Source organism: Dromiciops gliroides, chromosome 2 (assembly GCF_019393635.1).
Source record: "Dromiciops gliroides isolate mDroGli1 chromosome 2, mDroGli1.pri, whole genome shotgun sequence".
In the NCBI taxonomy this organism is placed as follows: Eukaryota; Metazoa; Chordata; class Mammalia; order Microbiotheria; family Microbiotheriidae; genus Dromiciops; species Dromiciops gliroides.
In genome coordinates this window covers 644382276-644405320 of record NC_057862.1, presented here as the reverse complement: position 1 = coordinate 644405320, position 23045 = coordinate 644382276, and the positions used below count along the sequence as shown (strand labels likewise).

General features: G+C 41.6%; 1 pseudogene; it reads right to left on the bottom strand.

Annotated features, from left to right (window-relative positions):
* Positions 1 to 1435: 1435 nt before the first annotated feature.
* Positions 1436 to 3167, bottom strand: LOC122744322 (annotated as a pseudogene).
* Between the last annotated feature and the right edge of the window lie 19878 nt (positions 3168 to 23045).

Below are 23045 nucleotides of genomic sequence, written 5' to 3'. Positions count from 1 at the left end.
ATTCAGTTCAGGGAACACAAACAAAAAGACAAAATTAAATGAAGACTTAACAATGAAATCCTAAATGATAAATGAGTCAAAGATCAAATCATAGAAATAAGTAATAATTAGGTGAAAGAAAATGATAATGATAAAACAGCATACCAAAATTTCTGGGATGCAACTAAATTTGAGGACTCTCAGGGAGATAAAAAATCACATTCCTAAAAAATAGAAAAAGAGAGGATTAATACATTGAGCATTCATTTAAAATCATAAAGTCAACTAAACCAAACTGGAAACAAAAAAAAATGTAGAGATAATAAATGTAACTAAAAGCTGGTTCTTTGAAATGATTAATAAAATGGAAGTATAGGAATGAAAAAAGGCAAAGACAAGAAAACAATACTCACAAAGGTGATAATTATTTAAATGGAAAAACAGAAGGTTGGAAATTGAATGCTATATATTATAATGACCAAGATTGTCCACAAAGAAGGGAGGATAAGATATACTTTCCACCCTTCTTTCTTGAGGTGGGGAAATAGGGGTGTGGAAATTGCATACACTGTCAGACTTAGTTATTGAACTGCTTCCCCCCCCCCACACCCGCCGACACCTTTGTTGCAAGGGATAGCTCTTTAAGGGTGGTAGCAGGGATATATTTATAACTAAAGCTGTTATAAAAATAAAATGAAGCAATAAAACTTTTTTGAAGAATTGCTGTTCATTGGGAAGTGGTCTGGTTAGTGGAAGAACCAACCATAGGAGTTTACATTCCAGAGAACTTGGCAAAATTGAGGGTAGTGGGATGGAGAAGAAGCCCTTTGGACCAACTCCTTTTACCTTAAATGCTGATGCCTTCCAAGGATATTCCAAGTAGCTATCCCTAAGGAACCCCACTTTCTAACATTTGCAGTAAAAACAGGATGAAAAAGAAAGGATATGGGGTGGTCCTAAGTTTTTGAAGACCACAGACAACTAGAACTTCAAAGCTGAAAGGGACCTTACTCTAACCATTCACCCTATGCCAGAAACGTTACTGTACTACCCCACTGAGCTTGGAAATTGACTTAAAACACTTAAATTAATAACTCATTTGCCAGGATGATTTTTATTCATAGAAAAAGGTTTTCCTGGTCCCCTTGAGGTTCAATATAGTTCAATAAATTCTATTAAGGAATCTACATTATTTAAGCTTCATTAAACAGCTAGGTAGTACAGTAAATAAAGTTCATATATGGTGTAGAGTAAGGGGCAGCCAGGCCCAGCCCCACTCCCAACCCCCTGGGCAGGGTCCTTAAGCAGCAACAGCCAGGCCCTAGAAGGAAAGAAGGGGGCAGGACAGACTTCCCGTTCCTGAGTCCACCTGCCACATGGGAGGGCAGGGGGACACCCCGTTATTCAGGGATCCACCCACCCCAGGGGATGGCCAAGGGGTTCAGTTAGGTGTGAATCAAAGGTAGGAGGTAGGCACATAGCCCTTGACCCCCTGTTTCTGCCAGACCCTCATCCACCTATTGCCTTTATCCTCCTCCATTAAGCACAGATCATGGCCTTCATCCATGGAGATGGTGCCTTCACTGGACACTTCAAACTGTTAGATAGCAACACAGTGACCAATAGGGAAGGCTGACTCCTTCTCAAAGTCCTCCTCAAATTTTGTGTAGATGGAGATGTCTGTCCCCTCATCTGAGGGGGGAGCCTCTGGGCTTTCCTTGTCAGAAAATTAGTTATTTGTCTCTGGGGGAGCCCCAGTGAGTGGTTCTGAGGAGCTACTGTGCTGCCCTAGGCTGTCACTTCGGTTACCCAGAACTCTGTTCTCAGTCTCAGCCAGTCATGTCTCATACTTCTGGATATCCAGCTTCAGCTGCTCAATATTGCCCAGGGTCTCCGAGATGAGGGGCTCCAGGCTAGCAGAGTCACCCATCTGTGGCGTCTTCTCATAAACATCCTTCATCTTCTTCTTTTTAAAAAATTAATTAATTAATTAATGTTTTTGCGGGGCAATGAGGGTTAAGTGACTTGCCTAGGGTCACACAGCTAGTAAGTATCAAGTGTCTGAGGTCGTATTTTAATTCAGGTCCTCGCAAATCCAGGGCCAGTGCTTTATCCACTGCGCCACCTAGCTGCCTCCCTCTGATCTATCTCTTGCAGTTCCCTCCCTCACTTCTCCAACTGCTGCTTCAGCATTTTTCTTCTCTGCTCAGGGAGCAGGTGGCTGAAATCCTCAGTGGCCACTGTCTTGTTCTTCTTCCCAAAGTGCCAGCGCTTGGGGCGGTTCCTGACTGGGCCTCATGGGTCAGGGCATCCATCACAGGGCACTCCCAGGCTGCTGTCTGATGCATTACCAGGGCGAGTGAAGCCAGATTTATGCAGTCCAGTGAGCACCTGGGAATCATTCTTGGGGTCTACAGCAGCGGCAGCCACCTTCGTGCCCTCCAGGCACTTCCCAATGATGGGCATAACCAGGAGCTAGATCTCTGACAGCAGCCCATAACTAGTGCTGAGCTGAGCCGTCTGCCGTTCATCCATGTCCTGTAGCTTATTGAAGATCTGAGGCAACTCAGTTAAGTAGAAGTGGGCCTGGTCACCGTTGAAATGCTGTAACTGGGTGGCATAGTCATTCTTGCTCTCCTTGGCCATGTGGCTCCGCACATGGGCCTGCTACTTTGCCTTCTCCACGTCAGCCTTGGTGGCATTCATGTCCTGGTCCAGCCGCTAGGCCATCTGAGCCGCCTTCTCTGCCTCCCGACAGGCCCATTCAAACTTACGTTTGCTATTCTCCAGCGCTGGAGTCCATTTTCCAGCTGCTGCTATGCCCGGCGGCCTTCCTGGAAATGCATTTTGTGCTCCTGCTTGATGTCCTGTGAATACTAGGCCAGCTCCAGACACTCCCGCACAGTCAGGTTCTTGGCCACCAGCTCCCGCTGGCCAGCAAAATCATGGAGCTCTTGTAAAACTTGCATGAAAGATTGCTGTTGACTGAACTTGGACTCCAGGTCATCCTTTGTTGATCTCTTGGGCAGGTATTTTTTCACTAGGCTCCTGAGCTGCTTGGCATAGCTCTGCTCTACTTCAGTCCATTCCTTTACAAACTTCACATATTTGTCTAACAGGTCCAGGCCCCATTGTGTGTGGCATTCGATCACCTCAAACTGGTCCCACAGCTCCATGCCTCAATCCATGCTGCTCCCACCAACAGCCCCAAGCCACTGCCCTGGCCTGACCTTAACTACATTTTTTATCTTTCTCAGAACCTACCCCAATGATCTGCACATAGCAGGTGCTTCATGCATGTTTATTGAATGAATTCATGCAAATGAGCCAATGAAATTCATTAGCCAGCACAAATGGGAACTTCAAAAATTTCTTTGAATTAGACTGGTTGAATTCTACTTCTCAAAATAAATTCATTATTGCTAGACATTAAATGCCATGGCAAGCAAATGGGGGAAATGAAAATATATAAGGAGTTTACAGGCTATTTTCATGGATAAATTTAGAAAGGACTATAGGCAAATTTCAACATATCTGATCTAAGTGAAAATTATGCAATTAATGGGATATGGTCAAATATATAGCTGCTAATAAAAAAGATAAGGATATGAGGCTAGGAGACAGGAGACTAGGAACGTGTGCTGGCCCCCTTAGAGAATCCTAGCAAAGACTGTCAAGCTAGAAGGGACTTTAGAGATTATTTAGACCAGCTCCCTTATTTTATTGATGAAGATCCTGAGGGTCCGGGAAACCAAGTGACTTTCCTAAAGTCATACAGGTCATAAGGAACAGAGACAGAAAAGGGACCCAGGTCTTCTGGTTAGCTAGCTAGATGACACCAGCCAGGGCACTTTATTTGTCTGGGTCTCATTTTACTCATCTTCAACTTTATAAGTCTGTGATTTCATTTGTTTATGTCTTCCTTTCACTGAGACAGACAGACATTTCTTTGTGCTCTTAATACTCTCTACTTTGAGAGTCATTGTGGCTGAAAAAGAGTAGAAGGATATACCTTTCTCAACTTAGCTGAATTGGCCCTTAGTCAATACTTCTATCACTGGGTCACTGCTCAAAGCCTTTCCCATTCCATAGGTTGTGGCTTCTAGAACCCAAGGTTATACTTCCAAAGCACAGCTGATATTGGAGGAGGATTTGAGTAGAGGATCTATCTAGAATAGATGTTAAATTGACTTCCTGCATAACTGATGACTCAATCTTTCACTTTTGGGGGGGGGGTGGGGAAGGCAAGGGACAGAGATAGAGATCAGCAGAAACCTTGATCAGATTGAAGTTTCCCACTCACATTGATGGGACACAGAGAACTCCTATGGCATCTATTCCTAGTCCCCAATTAAATCAAAGAGTTTGCCAATCAAACAAAAGGACTTAGGGGACTTAGTAAGTGGTTGATGAAAGAGCAGTTTCCACCCTTTCTCATAGAAAATTAACTGGTCATCCTTTTTAGTTCTCATAGGTCTTGAGGACTTGATCTTGCCATTTCCTTTGCTCTTCCTTCCAAAGTATAGTGGGTATGAGGGTGGATAAGAGGATTTGTGTGTGTTAACCCCTAACTTTAGGAACAATAATGGTAACTTAGAAAAGAAGCACCTGGCATTGTAAGAGATGTACGTGCATGTGACTTGAGAGGGGAATTCAAGGATTTTCTTCCTGAACTCCAATCTCCTATGTAAAAGATTTTTGTCATTGTTGAGTCATGTCTGACTCTGTAACCCCACTTGGGGTTTAGGATGTTTTAATTATTCAGGCACCATGATCACAGAATCTGGTCTTTGATAGAAAATAGAAATTTCCTAGGAAGCACCATCTTGGAGACTGTCTTGTGAAATAATCCCAAGTTCAACAGTTATTTATTTTAAAAGTTTAAGCAGGGGGCAGCTAGGTTGTGCAGTGGATAAAGCATTGGCCCTGGATTCAGGAGGACCTAAGTTCAAATGTGGCCTCAGACACTTGACACTTACTAGCTGTGTGACCTTGGGCAAGTCACTTAACCCTCATTGCCTTGCAAAAAAAAAAAAGTTTACCCATTAGAGCAGCTAGAGAGAGATTTCCTGAAGCAGTGTCCTTCCTGAAGAATGGAATGACTTACATGATACTATTGCAGCATCCTACTTGGTGAACAAAAGCCATGACTTACATTACAGATCTAATGTAAAAGGGTTGGTTTGTTCAGTAAGCTCCAAATATGTTTACTTTTGGGGCCATGGGTCTAACCTACAGGGTGGTACTATGAATTTTGGAGAGTCTGTGTAGGACTTTGTGGGAAAGAAGGACTCATCCTAATTATAGGGGGTTGCCCAAACAACAACATCAAGTCCAGTTCCTTTCTTGAGGACCAGAGTATAGAAGGGAAACATCAGTGCTGCCAAGCTATTTGAGTGTTATATTTCTGTGTTTCTCTTGGGCCCCCGTGAGTCTTTAAGGCTCAGTGTTATTCATTTTCTGTAGGCTGAAATAAAAGATGTCTCATATCCCATAACCCTATCATAAATTGATTGCTTATGCAGGATTTGGTTACCCTGCCACTCACATCTGGGACATCCTGCACATCCTAGAAAGAGAAAGACCTTCAGGGTTTCAACTCAGCAAACAGTGCTGAATTCCTTCTGTGAAAGTTGGGATCAATCTGCAGGGACTTAGATTTCCTTGGTGAGCTCTTAAATCTTTGATGTTGCTATCTAAAAAGAACAAAGGGTGATTTTTCTGTGATTGCTCTTGTTCACTTGATCCAATTCTGCCTGGATCTAAGAAAATGGAAAAAAAAATTGGGTGGGATGGAAAAGGGGGGAATTTTAAAAATTAATTTAAAAAATAAACTTCCTGTTTGGGTGAATGATTTTGTTTTCTAGCTTGAGGGAATGAAGGTATCAGAAGCCATGTCTTGCTATTACCCCCTGGAGTGGGTTACAGAGTTTCAAAGAAAATGGAGAGATAGTAGAGATCTAATGGGAAAAGGCACTGAAGTGGAAGTCTCTGGACTTGGATTCAGGAGTCATATTGCCTTTTACTCTCTGGGTGGCCTTTGGGAAGTCACCTAAATTTTCAGGGACTCAGTTTCCTTATCTGTAAAATGAGGGGTTTGGACCAGATCAGGAGTTCTTGTGTGTGTGTGTGTGTGTGTGTGTGTATGTGATGGATCTCATTGACAATCCAGTAAAATGGAGCCTTCTAGGAATTATGTTTATAAATGCACAAAATAAAATGGATAGGAGTACAAAGGAAACCAATTCTATTGGAAATCAGTTATCAATTCTTTTTTTTTTTTTTTTTTTGTGGGGCAGTGAGGGTTAAGTGACTTGCCCAGCATCACACAGGTAGTAAGTGTCAAGTGTTTGAAGCTGGATTTGAACTCAGGTCCTCCTGAATCCAGGATCCAGGGCCAGTGCTTGATCCATTGCACCAGCTAGCTGCCCCCAGTTATCAATTCTTTTTTTTTTATTTTTTGCAGGGCAATGGGGATTAAGTGACTTGCCCAGGGTCACACAGCTAGTAAGTGTTAAGTGTCTGAGACCGTTGCTTTATCCACTGTGCCACCTAGCTGCCCATCAATTCTTTTTAACAAGTTTACACATCCCAGGTTAAGAATCCCAGGATCAGGGGGGCAGCTAGGTGGCTCAGTAGATAAAGCACTGGCCCTGGATTCAGGAGTACCCGAGTTCAAATCCGGCCTCAGACACTTGATACTTACTAGCTGTGTGACCCTGGGAAAGTCACTTAACCCTCATTACCCCACCCAAATCAAACCAAAACAAAAACAAAACAAAGAATCCCAGGATCAGATGATCTCTAAAAGCTCTTTCAATTCTAAACCTCATGAGTCACACATCTCGGAAAATAAGAAAAAGAAAATCCCCTGAACCCTCAGGCCTATCTAACTACACCAAACCCAGATGGGTTGCTTCCCTTCTAATAAGAGGATTAAGGGCCTGACTCTACCGGCTTAGCTATGTTACCTTGGCCAAGTCATTTCCCTTTTAGTTCCATGAAATGAGGACAAGGCATGAGATGACCTTGGATATTCTTCCCCCTCTAATAGCCTATCCGCCTGACCCAGAAGATTCTTCCAGGGAGCTGCTGAAGACTGTGATTTGCTATTGTCAGGCTGGTTAGCTGGTTGGAGCAGAGCTCGGAAGCAAAGGCAATCTTAACCTTGCTCACGGCCATGAATCCACTGCCTCCGTCATTTGTGTTGTTTTTCCTTTGAATCTGACAGCAAGGGAAGCCACACAAAGTGTGGGTGGTCTGCATTTTCTGAAAAGGCCTCATGGAAAGTGAAATGCTGACTCTCCTTGGTCTTCCAGGCTTAACCTCTGAAAACACAGTCCTAGATGAAATAGGGGATGCCGCTCAGTAGAGAAATCTTTCATCCTGTACTCCTGGTCATTCTGGAAACAGACCCTCAATGTGGGGTTTTTTTTATCAGGGTCTTAAATAGCTAGATGGAAAGCCTCCCCCTCCCTTGCCCCCTGCAGGCCCCCAACCCTGATTCATAACCTTTCACAGCTGGGGTTCTGCCAGGGAAAAAAAAAAAAAAAGCTACATGCTCCAAGCTAGCGAGAGAACTATTCTCCAACAGCCGGGCCCTTGTTCTCCTTTGCACCCCACTTTGAAGTCAATGGGAGCTCTGTGTGCAGGCAAAAATGTATGAGGGGTGTTGAAGGGAAGGAGAAACTGGACCCTCATGTTTCTGGCCCCGACCCGGAGCAGATGTGCCAGGAATCTCACTGGGAAGCTTGTTTTGGGGAGTTTTCTAGTGTGATTTGTTCAGATTCAAGAGGTTTGGAATGGCTTCAGATAAACCTCCAATCCTTTGGTTGCTGATCCAGGCCAATGAAACTCAACTATGAACCCTCTGAGGTTCACTCATCCCCAGTAGGAAGTTTTTCAATCCTATGGAGAGAGCTTGGGCTCAATTCATTCTCAGCAGGCAAAGGAGGGGGAATAGGGGCGGAGTGGGGAAAGGTCGTCCCAAATAACCTGACCACCAGAAGCTGTTGAAGATCTTTGTATTCCTTCATGAGCCTTCACACCTTCCATGCCTTTTGCCCTTCAGATTGAATTAGAGCTTGGACACTTTCTTTAGACAGTGGTTTTCAAAATTAAAGAACATCTGGACTGCTGGGCTGGTGGGAAGCCTAACAAGCTGGATCTTATGCCTTTTCCTTGGTAGGGCTTAGATGATCTGATTCAAAGTCCTTCATAACCTGTCACCCCCCCACACGCACCTTTTTATTCTTCTTACACCTTACCCCCTCCCAACTTTGACATAATGACTCTGGATTCCTTAATGCTCCTCATACATGATGCTCCATCCCTGCCTCTGGGCATTTTCACTGGCTGTCCCCCATGTCTAGAATTCTCTTCCTCATCTCCATCTTCCTGGCTTATATGGTTTTCTTAAATCCCATCTAAAATCTCTCTTACTACAGGAAACCTCTTCTGATCCCTCTTCATACCATTGCCTTCCCTCTGTTGACTTTTTCTTAGCTTTGTTGTCCATTGGTTGCTTGTTGTCTCCCCTATTTGACTGTGAGCTCTTTCAGGAGCACTGGATAGAGCACTGGGCTTGGAATAAGGAAGACTCATCTTCCTGAGTTCAAATCCAGCCTCAGACACTTACTAGTTGTGTGAATCCTGGCAAGTCACTTTGTCCTGTTTCCTCATCTGTAAAATGAACTGGAGAAGGAAGTGGCAAATCACTTCAGCATCTTTGCCAAGAAAACCCTGAAAGGGGTCATGAAGAGCCAGACTTTTGCCTTTCTTTGTATCCCTAGAACTTAGCAGAGAGCCTGACACATAATAAACTTAATAAATGTTTACTGACTAACTGAGTGAGGAGACTAGAACAGATGGCTTGTGAATTTTCTCCTTGTCATACTCTCACAGGATAGACAAGTAGCCAGGGTAACCCCCATGAAGAGGCTGTGCATCTGCTCACCTTCATGTAGACAGACAATGAGATGTATATAGAGCTGGGGATTTGTGTTCTTCCAACTCACTCTTCTTCACACCAGCAAAGAATGACTGACAAGACAATGAGAGGTACACACAGAGGCAGAAAGAGATGAAACAAAAAATGAGCCTGTGAAAATAGGAATAACAGTTAAAAGACTAATGTAACCACAAAAAGAGGGTGAAAATTCCTTTTCAGGATCACTGCTTTAGAGCCATATAATTTCTTCACTGATTTCTATTATCACTGCATGATCTCAGCTCATGGTCTACTTAGTCTGGTGCTTGAGCAATGCAGCTTCCATCAATGCTCGATGATATTTCATTTCAAGGCTGGTATCCTACAGTAGCAGTTCTCAGACATCTTGGTCTCAGGATCCCTTTGACCTCTCGAAAATGATTGAGAACATGAATAAGCTTTTGTTTATGTAGGATATGTCTATCAGTATTTACCATATTAGATTTATTTAAAATGGATCAATTAAAGTATTTATTGATTTAAAAACAATAACAAACCCATCACATGTTTGTATAAATAACATATTTTAATGAAAAATAAATATATTTTCCCAAACACATTTTTTTTAAAGAGTGGCATTGTTTTACATGATTTTGTAAATCTTTCTAGTGTCTGACTTAATGGAAGACAGATGGACTCTCATATCTAATCCTGTATTCTCTCCTTTGCGATACATCGTTTTGGTTGAAGTATATGAAGAAAATTTGGCCTCACACCGAAATGTAGTTGGAAAACGGAAGCATGTTTTAAGAGGCAAATAATGTCTTAGTTTTATTATGAAAATATTTTTGACTTTGTGGATCTTCTGCGAAGGTCTAAGGGAACCCAAAGTGCCTGCCAAAGACATTTTGAGAATTGCTGTCCTAGAGTATTATAGATCTTACTCATGAACTCCCATCCTGTACACAAAATTCTGTCTCACACTCCTCCCCAGGCATCCATTCTAAATATCACTTTAATTATATTGCATTCAAATTAAGGAAACAGAGCCAGAAAAAAAAAATATATATATATATATATAATGATTACAATGTATAGCAATAGGAAGCTGCATTTCTTGTGGCAAAGATAAAGGGGTGGTTTGCCATTTTCTTCTCCAACTCATTTTACAGGTAAGGAAACTGGGGCAAAGAGGGTTAAGTGACTTGCCCAGAGTCATGTAGCTAGTAAATGAGGTTATATTTGAACTCATGAAAATGTGTTTTCCTGATTCTAAGCCCAGTGCTCTATCCCTGGCACCAACTAGCTGCCCAAGAAAGAATAGCAACAACACAATTGAAACTATTTTGAAATTGTAATGACCAAGCTTGGCCCTAAAGAAGAGATATAAGAAGCCACCTCCCTCTGTCACCCTCAGTTTTGCAGAGGTTGGAGTCATAGATGTGGGACCCTTCATCTAAAATCAGTTTTTTCACTATATTGGTCGGCACCACTGAACTTTATTCCCCCTTTTCATTCTTTATTATGAGACACAAATATCTCTCTGGCAAGCAGAGGGAGAGGCATATATTAGGAAATTTGTGTGGTATGAAAACAAAAATCATCAATACAATTTTATTTTTAAAAAGTATATTCTTTTCATGAGCAAGCAATGAAAACCTTTCGCTGGGCATCAGACCCTATGTGTTTATGTAGATACTATGAAGAAATATTGAAGAAAGGAATAGAAGTCAAGCCAATCTGCCGAAGATCTTAATAGTTACATACCACAACTTTCTTCCCAAAGGAGGAATCCAGGGCAGCTAGATGGCACAGTGGATAAAGCACCAGCTCTGGATTCAGGAGGACCTGAGTTCAAATCCGGCCTCAGACCCTTGACACTTACTAGCTGTGTGACCCTGGGAAAGTCACTTAATCCTCATTGCCCCACCAAAAAATAAAAATGAAATTAAAAATATTTCCAAAGGAGGAATCCCAGATACAACCTCCAGTCACCTATTATCTGCTTTAATACTTCCAGTAAGAGAGAGATCAACCCTCGGAGAAACTTCCCATTACAGTGTTGGATGGTAATCTGACATAGTGGAATAAGACCTAGATATGGAGTCAAGAGATCTGGTCCTACGATCTTGGCCAAATCTCTGCCTCTGATCTTCATATCTTCTATAAAATTATGATGATAATGCTTGTGCAGCCTACTTCATAGGGCTGTTGGGTGAATAAAACAAAATAACTTTCTTTTCCTGTTAATAAAAGTATTAGAAAGTAGGCTCATTCTCCACAGGCTCCCCGAAAGCATCCTTGGGACAACTCCAGTAGCCAGCAGGATGATGGGGATGATATTTACCTCATCCCGTTCACACATGATTTTGATTTCTTTGGCCAGTTTTCTACACTTTGAAACCTTCTCATTATTATCATTTTATTGAGATTATTAAATTTAATACATCACCATCCATTATGTGAGCCCCAGAACCCTCATGACATTTATTTTCATCATGGAGGAAAGGCAGGTCAGCAAGGATATACTACGTGCCTATTTGGTATGCTCTGATGTTGTCCTCATGGTCTATCCATCTGCCCGGCTGCTACATCACAGCTAGGATGACATACTTCTACCTGCTCACATCTGTTTCAAATTGTGCCCTTCATGACAGTTGGTTTATGTGTAATTGCTGGCTATGACATGAAAGTCTAACTACTGCTTCATCGTCTAAACAGGCACTACTGTTATACAAAAACCAGGAGATCTCCCTGTTTGTATGTTGGACAGAATATCTCTTTCCAACATACCTTGCTGGAGAATCAAAGGGTCTTGTTTACTCCCAAATGAAAACTTTCAAAGTATAAGATCATGGAAGGCTGGCTAATTTCACCATGAAGAAAATGTATGTTGAAAGGCTCATGATAAGTCTAAATGTTTGTTTACTGAAACAGTCCTCTTGGGTTGGGATCAGACATATTGAAATTCTTGCTGAGGTGAGAGGGCTGACAGTTGAAGAAGAGAGAAAGACAATGTGTCTGAAGAGGGATTGTCCAAAGGGTTTCCGATGGATCCCATCCCAGCTGTCCTGACCCCTGCCTTCTCTGTGGTTTGCTTGGCTGGCCCCTCCTCCTTCCCAGGGAAAAGGCACAGACTGGTTGAGTTTAGAGGAAAAAGTCTCCTTTGTTCCCCCAAGTGTTTTTATTAGAAAAGGGGAATATCTTTTTGTATACTGTCACTGACCTTTTGCAGAAATTGTAATCAGGTTTCAGGATCACAATTTTTACAGCTGCACCCAATAATTTGATTCAGGTATTTGATTTGTGCACCAAAGCCAAAAGCTGGGATTGAACTCACAATGGCTTCTCCTATCCCACAGACAGAGGCAGAGAGAGGTGCCCTGTTCAGTTCTCTTATTCTCCCAAGCAAGATGGCCCCCCCTCCCCTTGGTAGCCTGCTGTCCATCAAAACCTGTTTGGTTGCTTTTGTGTGGGAGAAATTCAGTAATGGCTAGGTCCTGTTGCCATTTAAAACTTCTCTTAGTTTCTCTATCCAGCTCATGAGTGAAGAGGAAGAGCTAATGGTTGTTTGAATCGCCTTTCTCCTTCCTGTGGTACAATGGAGTCTGTGGAACTTTCTGTCCCAAAAACAGCTTCTTGGGAAGGGGCGAGGGGGAGAAATTTTTAAAGAAACATACACATACAGGCATTTCTAAGATAAAACAAATGGAAATTTATCAAGACACTCATTTTTCCAAGCATCTTCTGCATCATTGTTATAACATTTTATACTTGCAAAGTACTTCCTTGGCATACCTTGTCCTCTGTTCCTATCACCATTCATGTTTTGCCAAGCCCTTAACTCTGGGTTACTCTCACCATCTTGATGCTTTTGAGGTTCCATTTCAAGGACTGCCTAATAATCTTGGAGTAAAACATACAACTCTGTTGATTAAGGCCACATACAATCTTAATTGGGCTCTTACTACTGCCTGGTAAACCTTTTTGTCTCTTATGACTGGCAGTTTTGTATTTCCCACACAAGCTGTTCCAAACCATCCCTTCTTTCTTCAGGCTTAGTGTAATACTCCCTAATCTTTCTAGTTATCAGTACTTTTCCTGTCCTCAAATTACCTGTATTTTTAATCATTTTATATATTGTCCCTTCTGACTCTACTGACTCATTCTCTACTATGACGCAGAAACCTCTTTTCCCTAGACACACATTCCATCTTTGAACTACTCATACTGGACTACCCCCCCCCCCAAACTGTGGCCCTCCATTGCTTTTCCCTCTGATTGGCTGGTTTCTCTCAGAATGTCCAATTTAAGGAGAAAGCCCAGGTCTGCTATATCTTTCTTCCTATCCAGATGACAGACTGACCCATCTTCATTGGACATTCTCTACCATGTCCCTAGACCATGGGCCTCCTATTATCATATCCCTTTTGTGTTTTCTCCCATCAGAAAGGAAGCTTACTGAGGACAAGGTTTGTCTGTCTTTCTGCTTGGCATATAGCAAGTGCTTAATAAATGCATGTCAACTTGACTCAGTAGAATGTAAGGTCCTTGAAGGGAGGGGATTGTGTTTTTTTCCACTTCATTTTTGTCTTCCCATCAAGTATCACAGTGTCTTATACATTGTGAGCTCTTAATAAATGCCAGTTGACTTGAATTGAAGGAACTATATTCAAAATCCTTTCCTTTGGAGTAAAGCCCAGTCTAACTCTGTGGTGTATGCAGGGAGCAGACTGCAAGCCAGGATCCAACATTTGCACAATTATTCATGTTATTATAAGCCTCCGAAATAGCTTGGGATATCCTTATTCCTGAGGCAGATTATATTGGAGCAGTAGAAAGAGGAATTGCCATGTATGTTAAGGTGACAGGAATCTGGATTTTGAGTTGACTATGAAGCCTCATTTCCTTAGGGATCCTGCACTTTCCCGACAAGTTTATAAAATACTTTATTTTATTTTATTTTCCTACCAGACTGAAAAGTGAAGAGAAAGAGCTAGTATTTATTTCATAGGAACTCAGAGTTAGAATGGACCCTAGAGGTCTGACACCTCTGGGCAGGAATCTCCATTACAATATTTTAGCCTTCACCTGATGATCTTCAAAGCTTCTCTTACCCAGCTATAACCATAGTAATTAATTAACTAACCATATTCATTAATATTCCCATGGTACTTTAAGGTCCATAAATAGTTTTCCTGACAATACCCCAATGAGGTAAATGATATTTTTGTAGCATCATCAATCACATTTCACAGATGCAGAAATTGAGACCCAGAAAGGCCAGATCATCTTGCCCCATTCCCCACTCTGGAATACAATAGGATCTGTAAAACTTCCTTTGTTCCCTTAAAGTATTTCAAGGATCCATGATTCCCCCAGTATGTGTATTCTGTCATTAATTGGCGGGGGGGGGGGGGGGGGGGGGGGGGAGTCAACCAATAGTCAGTCATTTGTTGTTGTTGCATTGTTTCAGTCATGTCTGATTCTTCATGATCCCATTAGGACGTTTTTTTGGCAAGGAGACTGGACTGGTTTTCCATTTCCTTCTCAAACTCACTTAACAGATGAAGAAACTGAAGTAAGGAGGGTTTAGTGACTTGCCTAGGATCACACAGCTTGTAAGTGCCTGAGACCAGATTTAAACTCATGAAGATGAGTCTTCCTGGCTCTCAGTCTGGCACTTGATCCACTATGGAGCTGTCCCAGTCAGTCATCTCGTTTATTGCATAGGCAATAAAACCAGCCAAATATCTAATGATGAGACTATATGCATAAGTGGAATACTATAGATAGAGATATAGATACACACACACACACACACACACACACACACACACACACACACATATATATAATTTGTTGGGTGGACTAATGAACAGATTCTTGTATATTTTAGGCTAAACAGTAGAGATGTTGGAGTCAGTTGCTACCTACCTGACCTGGTTCATGGTAGGTCAGGTATTAATTAATTCTCCAAGGGTGCTAACTAAAGTTTTTGCTATTCGAGAGCAATGCATTGAAAAATTTTAAAGTTGTGACTTACTATAAACAAGGCCAACTTTATCTGTAAACACCTACCTAGTGTAAGAATTTGGGGGCATGCTGGGAAAGGCCTTTCTCCACAACCACAAATATTCTTGCCTCACCTATTCAAGAAGTTGGGATTCCAGTATTAGGAATTCTGTTAAGTTTTTTTTTTTTAATAATCTTTTTTTTTTTTTTTTTTGGTGAGGCAATTGGGGTTAAGTGACTTGCCCAGGGTCACACAGCTAGTAAGTGTTAAGTGTCTGAGGCCGGATTTGAACTCAGGTCCTCCTGAATCCAGGGCCAGTGCTCTACCCACTGCGCCACCTAGCTGCCCAGGGATTCTGTTAAGTTTCAATTTTGCAGGTTATGGTTGAGAGTGGTGTAGTGGTCCTAGACTCAGGAAGACCTGAGTTCAAATCTATACTCAGAAATTTACTAGCTACATGACACTGAGCAAGCCACTTAACCTCTGTTTGCCTCAGTTTTCTCAACTGGAAAAAAGAAATGACAGTGGATAGAGCACCGGCCCTGGAGTCAGGAGGACCTGGGTTCAAATCCGGCCTCAGACACTTAACACTTACTAGCTGTGTGACCCTGGGCAAGTCACTTAACCCCAATTGCCTCACTAAAAAAAAAAAAAGAAAGAAAGAAAAAAGAAATGATAATGGCACCTATCTTCCAGGGTTGCTGAGATGAAATGAGACAATAATTATAAAGAGCTATTTAGCACAGTGCCTAGCACATACTATTCTCTGTAGTATATAAAAGCTTATTCTACTTTTCTTTCCTTCCCCTATTGATTAAGTGAGCTAAAATTTGTAAAGACTTCGCAAACCTTAAAGCGTCATATAAATGTTAGGTTTTATTATTGTAGTTGTTATTTTTTAAATGGAAACATCAGTGACTACCACAGGTTTAGAGCAGCAGGGAAACTCAAAGATAAGATAGTTTAAACCCTCAACTTTACAGATGAACAACTTAACCCTATAGAGATAAGTGACAGGCCATGAAGGTAGTAAGTAACAGAATCAGGATGTGAAACTAGGCTTTCTGATTGCAAGATTTCTTCATATACCATTTAAGTCGCTATCAGTCATTAACACCTTAGCAAAAATTATAATTACAATGCTCTTCCAGAGAGAAGAGTGCTGAGGGAAAAGAGTGCAGGCTAGGGAAATTTTGAGTGTGGAAAATAAATAGTAAAGGTTAGGATTATGTGGTTTATGAGTCACAGTGAGAGGCCCTGGGAAGCAGTTGTTGAAGAATGGATTCAATAGCTTTAGACAAGGCAGTTCTTTATTTCATTCATGATGTCATTGGTCTTCTTGGAGAATGAAGGACAAACAGCAACAACCACCACCACTACAAGGGAAGAAATGGACCGCGGATGTCTAAATAGGTGCCATTGCCAAATTCTTTCTGAGTTGAGCAGAGATCACCTAATTTATAATCTTACTACTAGATCGAGAAGACTAACAGATGAGGTTGGTACTGTGGGGACCAAGTTTTAATTGGGGAGTGTTAGCTAAGCGGCTCGCTGCAATATTGGGGCAAGGAAGGAGACCGGCAGCCTCCCTCAAAACAGAACAGGATTTATTTTAACAAGAACGAACTTTAAAAAAACCAAAAAACCAAAAAATCATGGGGGCAGCTAGGTGGCACAGTGGATAAAGCACCGGCCCTGGATTCAGGAGGACCTGAGTTCAAATCCGACTTCAGACACTTGACACATACTACCTGTGTGACCCTGGGCAAGTCATTTAATCCCTATTGCCCTGCAAAACCAAACCAAACCAAACCAAAACACACACACACACACACACACACACACACACACACACACACACACACACAAACAGGATCAGTAGGATCAAGGGAAAGGAAATAAAATGAGGAATGGGAAATTATACAACCTGAGAAAATACCACCGCCCAGGAATCAGCTGAGGATATGCAGCAGAATGCCTGTTGCCTTTCAGCTTCCACCTAGAATCCCAATTCTCCTCCCCCAATCCCAGAAAACCCAGTACCGCCCCAGCCAATGGGATGGCCACTCTGACAGTAACATGACTACCCTCACTAGGTTTCCAATCATTTTAATTTTGCCAGGCCCATGTAGGCTTTGTTGAGTCATGATGACGTGAGGTGCCAGCGCCATGGCAATGGCTACAACCAGTGGGTGGAGCACCCTGCGGTTTGGGGAGCCTCAGGCTAGTGCACCCTGAGGCATAAAACCTCAATTAACAATTAATTCTTTACAGTACCGAATTCAAAGACAAGTAGGTGATAATACAAGACATTCCCAAAATATATAACATTGACCAGAACATTGACTACCACACCCTGAGCAGGTACTCTCTGTTATTCTGCCGCAGGCATCAAGGATTCCCAAGATAAAGGTAACTTCCTATAGTGCTCTAAGATACCAATGTTCTTAGGGTATTCTTCAAGACTGTTGAGCTCCAGAAATTTTTAAAAAATGACAAATCTAGAATTCTACTTCCCTACAGGACAGGCAAAATGAGGTTACTAGATGCTTTGTAAGGATGTAGAAGAAAGAGACAATGGTTGAAGATTGGGGTAGAATTGGTCCCTAAAGAAAAACTTCACCTCCTTCACATTTCTACTGTGGACCAAGCCAGTTTTACATCATAAATCATTCAGCTTGCAGAAAGGAAACTAGAAACCTGAGCAGGTCTTCTTTTCTTTCAGGAGATTGATCAAAACTCACAGAAAAATGATATTTTAGAGCTGAAAGTCACCTTTAATTAAAGCATTAGAGAAACCTCAATTTTGTTCTCTGTTTCCTCTTTCCTCTTGTATACATGCATTCTGGATGAGTTCTTCACAACCTCTCCTCTCCTCCACTCTGTTCCTCCCTGGCCCTGGGTCCCCCAAAGCCCAGACTCTGCTATAATAGAAAGTTTCGCATTTGATTGTGGATCCAAATGGCTGCAGGAGTCTATTTGGGGTGGCTGTTTTGAACACACTAATGTACTAATAGCTTATCTCTACTCAGTTGATCAGAATGTGCAGTGATTCAACTCACTGAACTTTTAAATGGTCCATCCAGTAACTATGGTGGCCACGAACAGGTCAAATATTTTTCAGTCATATGGACACAGCCTCCTTCTATTCAAGTATATTCAAATTGGCCCATATTTCAATTTGTTTTAAGGAACCCTAGTGAAAAGCACCATTTAATGGGATGTGCCTGTTTAAAAAATCATCCCACATCATCCCACATCATCCCACATCCTCCACTCCACTCCTCCTGCTCCAGACATACACACATACATATACACACACTGAGCTAAACTCTTCCAGGGTGTAGAGCCAAGTGCTGGAGATGCTGGAAGGGTACTTTAACTTTTTGGCTAGGAGGAGCCATATAGAATGTGGAGAAAATCATTAAGGAAATTCATTTTTATTCCTCTCTTCTTGGCCTATCATTCTCCCAGTTCCTATAGGCCAGGTCCATGATTAATGGGATCAATCATCTGGGATCTGATCATTGATCTATAAAGCAGATTTCTTTTCCTTCAAGGTTCAGCTAAAATGCCCCCTCCCACATGAAAATGTTCCTACCTCACTCTATTTCTCCACTGAGATTTCTATATTTCTCTAAGGGCATGTGTCTCATTCACAAAAATCTATGGGAGGTTTAATAAGTCTATAATATAATTAATTATGTACTTATCATGGATCTCCCTCCAAGAAAAGGGAACTACAAAGTCTTATTCTCTTTTGTATTTTTTCCAAACACCCCATCCTCAGGGGCAGCACATACTAGGGCAGCTAGGTGGCTCAGTGAAGAGAGCACTGGGCTTGGAGACACTTACTAGCTATGTGACCCTGGGCAAGTCCCTTAACCCTGTTTGTCTCAGTTTCCTCATCTGTAAAATGGGCTGGAGAAGGAAATGGTAAACCACTCCAATATCTTTGCCAAAAAACCCCCAAACTCCAAATGGTGTTACAAATAGTCAGATATGCCTGAAGTGAATGAACAACAACATGTATACATAGTGTATATGTATTTTATCTATCTATCTATCTATCTATCTATCTATCTATCTATCTATCTATCTATCTATCATCTATCTACCATCAATCTATCTTATACATAACTGTTTGCATGTTGTCTCTCCCTGTTTGATATAAGCTCTTTGAGAGAAATGACTATTTTTGCCTTTTTTCTCTTTTTTTTGGGGGGGTATCTCCTGAGCTTTTTATTGTTCCTGGAATACAGTAAGCACTTAATTAATGTTAATCAACTGACTGGTTGACTAATAAAGCCATAACTAGAATTTTTAAGCCTGGGGCAAACAGTAGGAGTGATGGAGAAGGAAGAGTTATAACCCAAAACAATCCAATGGCTGGTGTGGCCTGATCCTAGCTTCTCAAGCAAGGGAATGGGTAGCAATTTTAGGAGAAGACTGCCATTGCAATGCAATGGGACCCAGAAGAAGGATACCAGAATAATGTGACCTAGGAGGGAGGAGGCATAGCTTTGCCCCATAATGCAGTGAACTGCAAGGTGAACTTCAATGGCAGATGTAAGTAATGATAGTTGCTTTAGAAAGGAATTATATATCCTGCCTCTTTCCCAGGAGAAAAAGGACCCTTCAGGTGTCAGGACCCAGGGCAAAACCCATTCACATGCTGATTATGGCTCTGTAGGTCAAGTGGATTCAGAGTCATAACTAACAATTTTAATACCCAGGGCACCAGGGGTAAATAATGCCAACTGGATTAAGCACCATGATGTTTGTCCTAAAATAAACTTTGAATTTCAAAGGGGGTGAAAATAATACTGGAAATAATTAAGAGAAATTCAAGTGGGTGGGAGAGAGAGAGAACTTGTTACAGATTGGCAAAGGATCAAATCTTACCATTAAAAGGGATAGCAGAGATTATTTAGTTCAGTTCTTCATTTGAGTTCCTTGGATGCCTAGATTTCAGGGGATTCAGGAACTTGGATGGGAAAAATGATGTCTTTAATTTCCCTACCCTTGAACTGAAATTCAGCGTTTTCTTTGATTAGTTAAAAGCCTGAAGGGCTCTGTAGGCATTCCCAGTCTGCTCATGGGATCCAGGACATCACAAAGATTAAGAACTAGTATAGTCCAATCTACTGGTTTTGGGGTTCCATGATTTTTCTTCTCTACCACATGGCCTTGGAAGCTCCTACCCCAACACTGTGAGAGGAAGGGTAATATGGGAATTGTTGCTTGCCCTTCTTTAGGAAACTTACTGGGGTTGAAGGAAAAAGGCTTTTCTATTTGGAATGGAACAAGTGAATGAGAAACCTGGAGGAAGAAACAGGCTAGATGAGATCAGGTTCAGAGTAATTGGACTGGAGCCTGTTGCCCCCTAAAACACCCTATACCTGAACTTTCTTTTGCCCACTACTATGCTGAAGAAGACAATGTGCTAAATTTTAGGAGACTTCAAAACTCTCCTACCTTGGGGGAAAGCCCTAGTCCCCCTGGTCTCCTTATGGCTCTGTTTACATCCCATTGAATTCAGGGGTTATTTCCCTTTTCTGTGTTAGGAACCCTTTGGTGGATCTGTGGGTAAAAGGAGGGGATAGATATGTTTGGAGATGAATCTGATATAAAAACAAAAGGTGTCAGTTTAAAAGTTTTCTGAAATTAGAGATAATATATGTTGCCCTCCAATGTAATTTCCCTAGAAGGCTTTACTTCTTTTCATGAACCTATCATTGCTAAGAAGAACCCTGGACACCTCGCTTTGTAGGAGGGAGGTACCTCTAGAGTCATTTTACAAGCTTCCCAAGGATGAAAATCTTTTTTTTTTCTTTCTTCATAGTCACACTTCATTCTAAATCCCACGTGAGATCCGTCAGCTTGTTCCTCTACTATGTTCACCAGATTTGGCTTCAAATGATGCTGAGTTGTTTCTAAAAATCAAATCCACCCTTAAAAGATGAAGATTTAGGGGGCGGCTAGGTGGTGTGGTGGATAAAGCACCGGCCCTGGATTCAGGAGTACTTGAGTTCAAATCCGGCCTCAGACACTTGACACTTACTAGCTGTGTGACCCTGGGCAAGTCACTTAACCCCCATTGCCCCACCAAAAAAAAAAAAAAAGATGAAGATTTCCCTCTAATGAGATTTTTTAAAAATTGTACTCTAGTCTCTGAATGGGGTTCCCAAAGTGGAATTCCAACCATCAAACCATTTTGAAGCGTCACAGAATGTCAGACCTGGAAGAGGTCTTAGGACAGGGAAGGCTAATTGGGAGCATGCTTAGATCATAGAATGTAAGAGCTAAAAGGAAGCATAGAAAACAATATCAATCTGGAAGGGACTTTTGAACACAGAATATCAGATTCATAGGGTTCTTTAGAACATATGATTAAAAAATGGAACTGATGCCTTTCATTTTTACATCTGTTTCATTTCCAAATACATCTTCCCCCTCCCTCTATCCAAAGATCCATCTTTTGAATTATACTTTAAAAGGAAAAAAAAAACAAAAGTTTTCAGGAAGATCAACTAACACACTGGCTATGTCTGACAGTATATGTGATATTTCATACATTCATGTACCATAATTTCTTGAGCCAATTCTCAATCATTGGACATCTTATTTCCATAGAACATGGTCAAGCTGAAAAAGACTTTGGTGATAGTCTAACCCATCCTTCTCCATGTATAGATGATCAAATTGAAGCACAAAGAAGAATTAGGATTTGCTCCAGGCCACATGTTTGGTTCAGTAGTTAGAATAAATGAGCAGCCTTCATCGAGTGTTATCTTTAAAGAAGACAACACTTATTTGGATGCTTAAGGACTAGATTTTTAAAAAATCTTACTTACAAACATACATAACATATTCATGTGTATATACACACACACTATTCCCCTTACTGGAAGGATATTTATTTATTTATTTATTTTTTTGCAGGGCAATGGGGGTTAAGTGACTTGCCCAGGTCACACAGCTAGTAAGTGTCAAGTGTCTGAGGCCGGATTTGAACTCAGGAACTCCTGAATCCAGGGCCGGTGCTTTATCCACTGCGCCACCTAGCCGCCTCTGATATTGATATTTTTTGAAGCAGGTAATATCCTGCCCCCAAATGCAATAATTCATCTCCCATTAATGCTCTGGAATTGAGTGAGGCAACAGGACATACCAGTGTCCATTTGAATTTGTCTAGGACTCTGGGATTTTGGGCACAAAAAAGCACCCTTCTAATGACCACTGTGCCTTAAATCCATAAATTTCTACGTATATTTGGAAGTGTTATAAGACACATTAAGGAGCATTTTGAGACTTAATGGAACCAAGGTACAGGGGGGCAGCCATAAGAGGCAGCTAGATGGGACAGTGGAGAGCGTGCTAGATATGGAGTCAGAAATATGTAAGTTCAAATCCAGCCTCAGACACTTCCTAGCTATGTGGCCCTGGGCAAGTCACTTAACCTCTGCCTCAGTTTTTTCATTTTTAAAATGAAGAAAATAATGACACCTACTTTCCTGGATCATTATGTGAATGAGATGAGATATTTATAAAGCATTTTGCAAGCCTTAAATCTTTATGCAAATATCAGTTATTAGTCTTATTATTATGCATATCTTAGGCTAGTACGTAAGCCAAAACTAGACCCCAGGTCACGGGACTCATGAACCAGTGTTCTTTCTATTACACGGCGCTGTTCTATTTCCTTTAAAACCTTTCTCCCCAGGACTGCATTCCTTCATACACTCAGTGCAAGTGTGGTCTAGTGCAGGTTAAAGCCAGAGTGGAGTGAGGAGGGAAGGAGTTTGCCTGATAAGTCTTCTTGACTTTAGAAATTGTATCAACAAACAGAATGAAACTTTGCTGCTCCTTGCCGGAGGGCTATTGGTCAGGTGCCAAAGTCGTCATCCCCTTAACAGTGTGTGTCTGCTTTGGAAAGTGCAACTCATTCAATGTCCTGAAGACACCATGGGAATATAAAAGCTACATTCAGCTGTGGCCCTAAGGCCTCTCACGCTAGGTGGCCTCCATTTCTGCCCCAGTCTTTTGGGGGTGTGTCAGATAAATATCTCACCTTCTGGAGGAGGCTTTTCCCAGTTCTCCCCTGCCCTCCCACCCTAC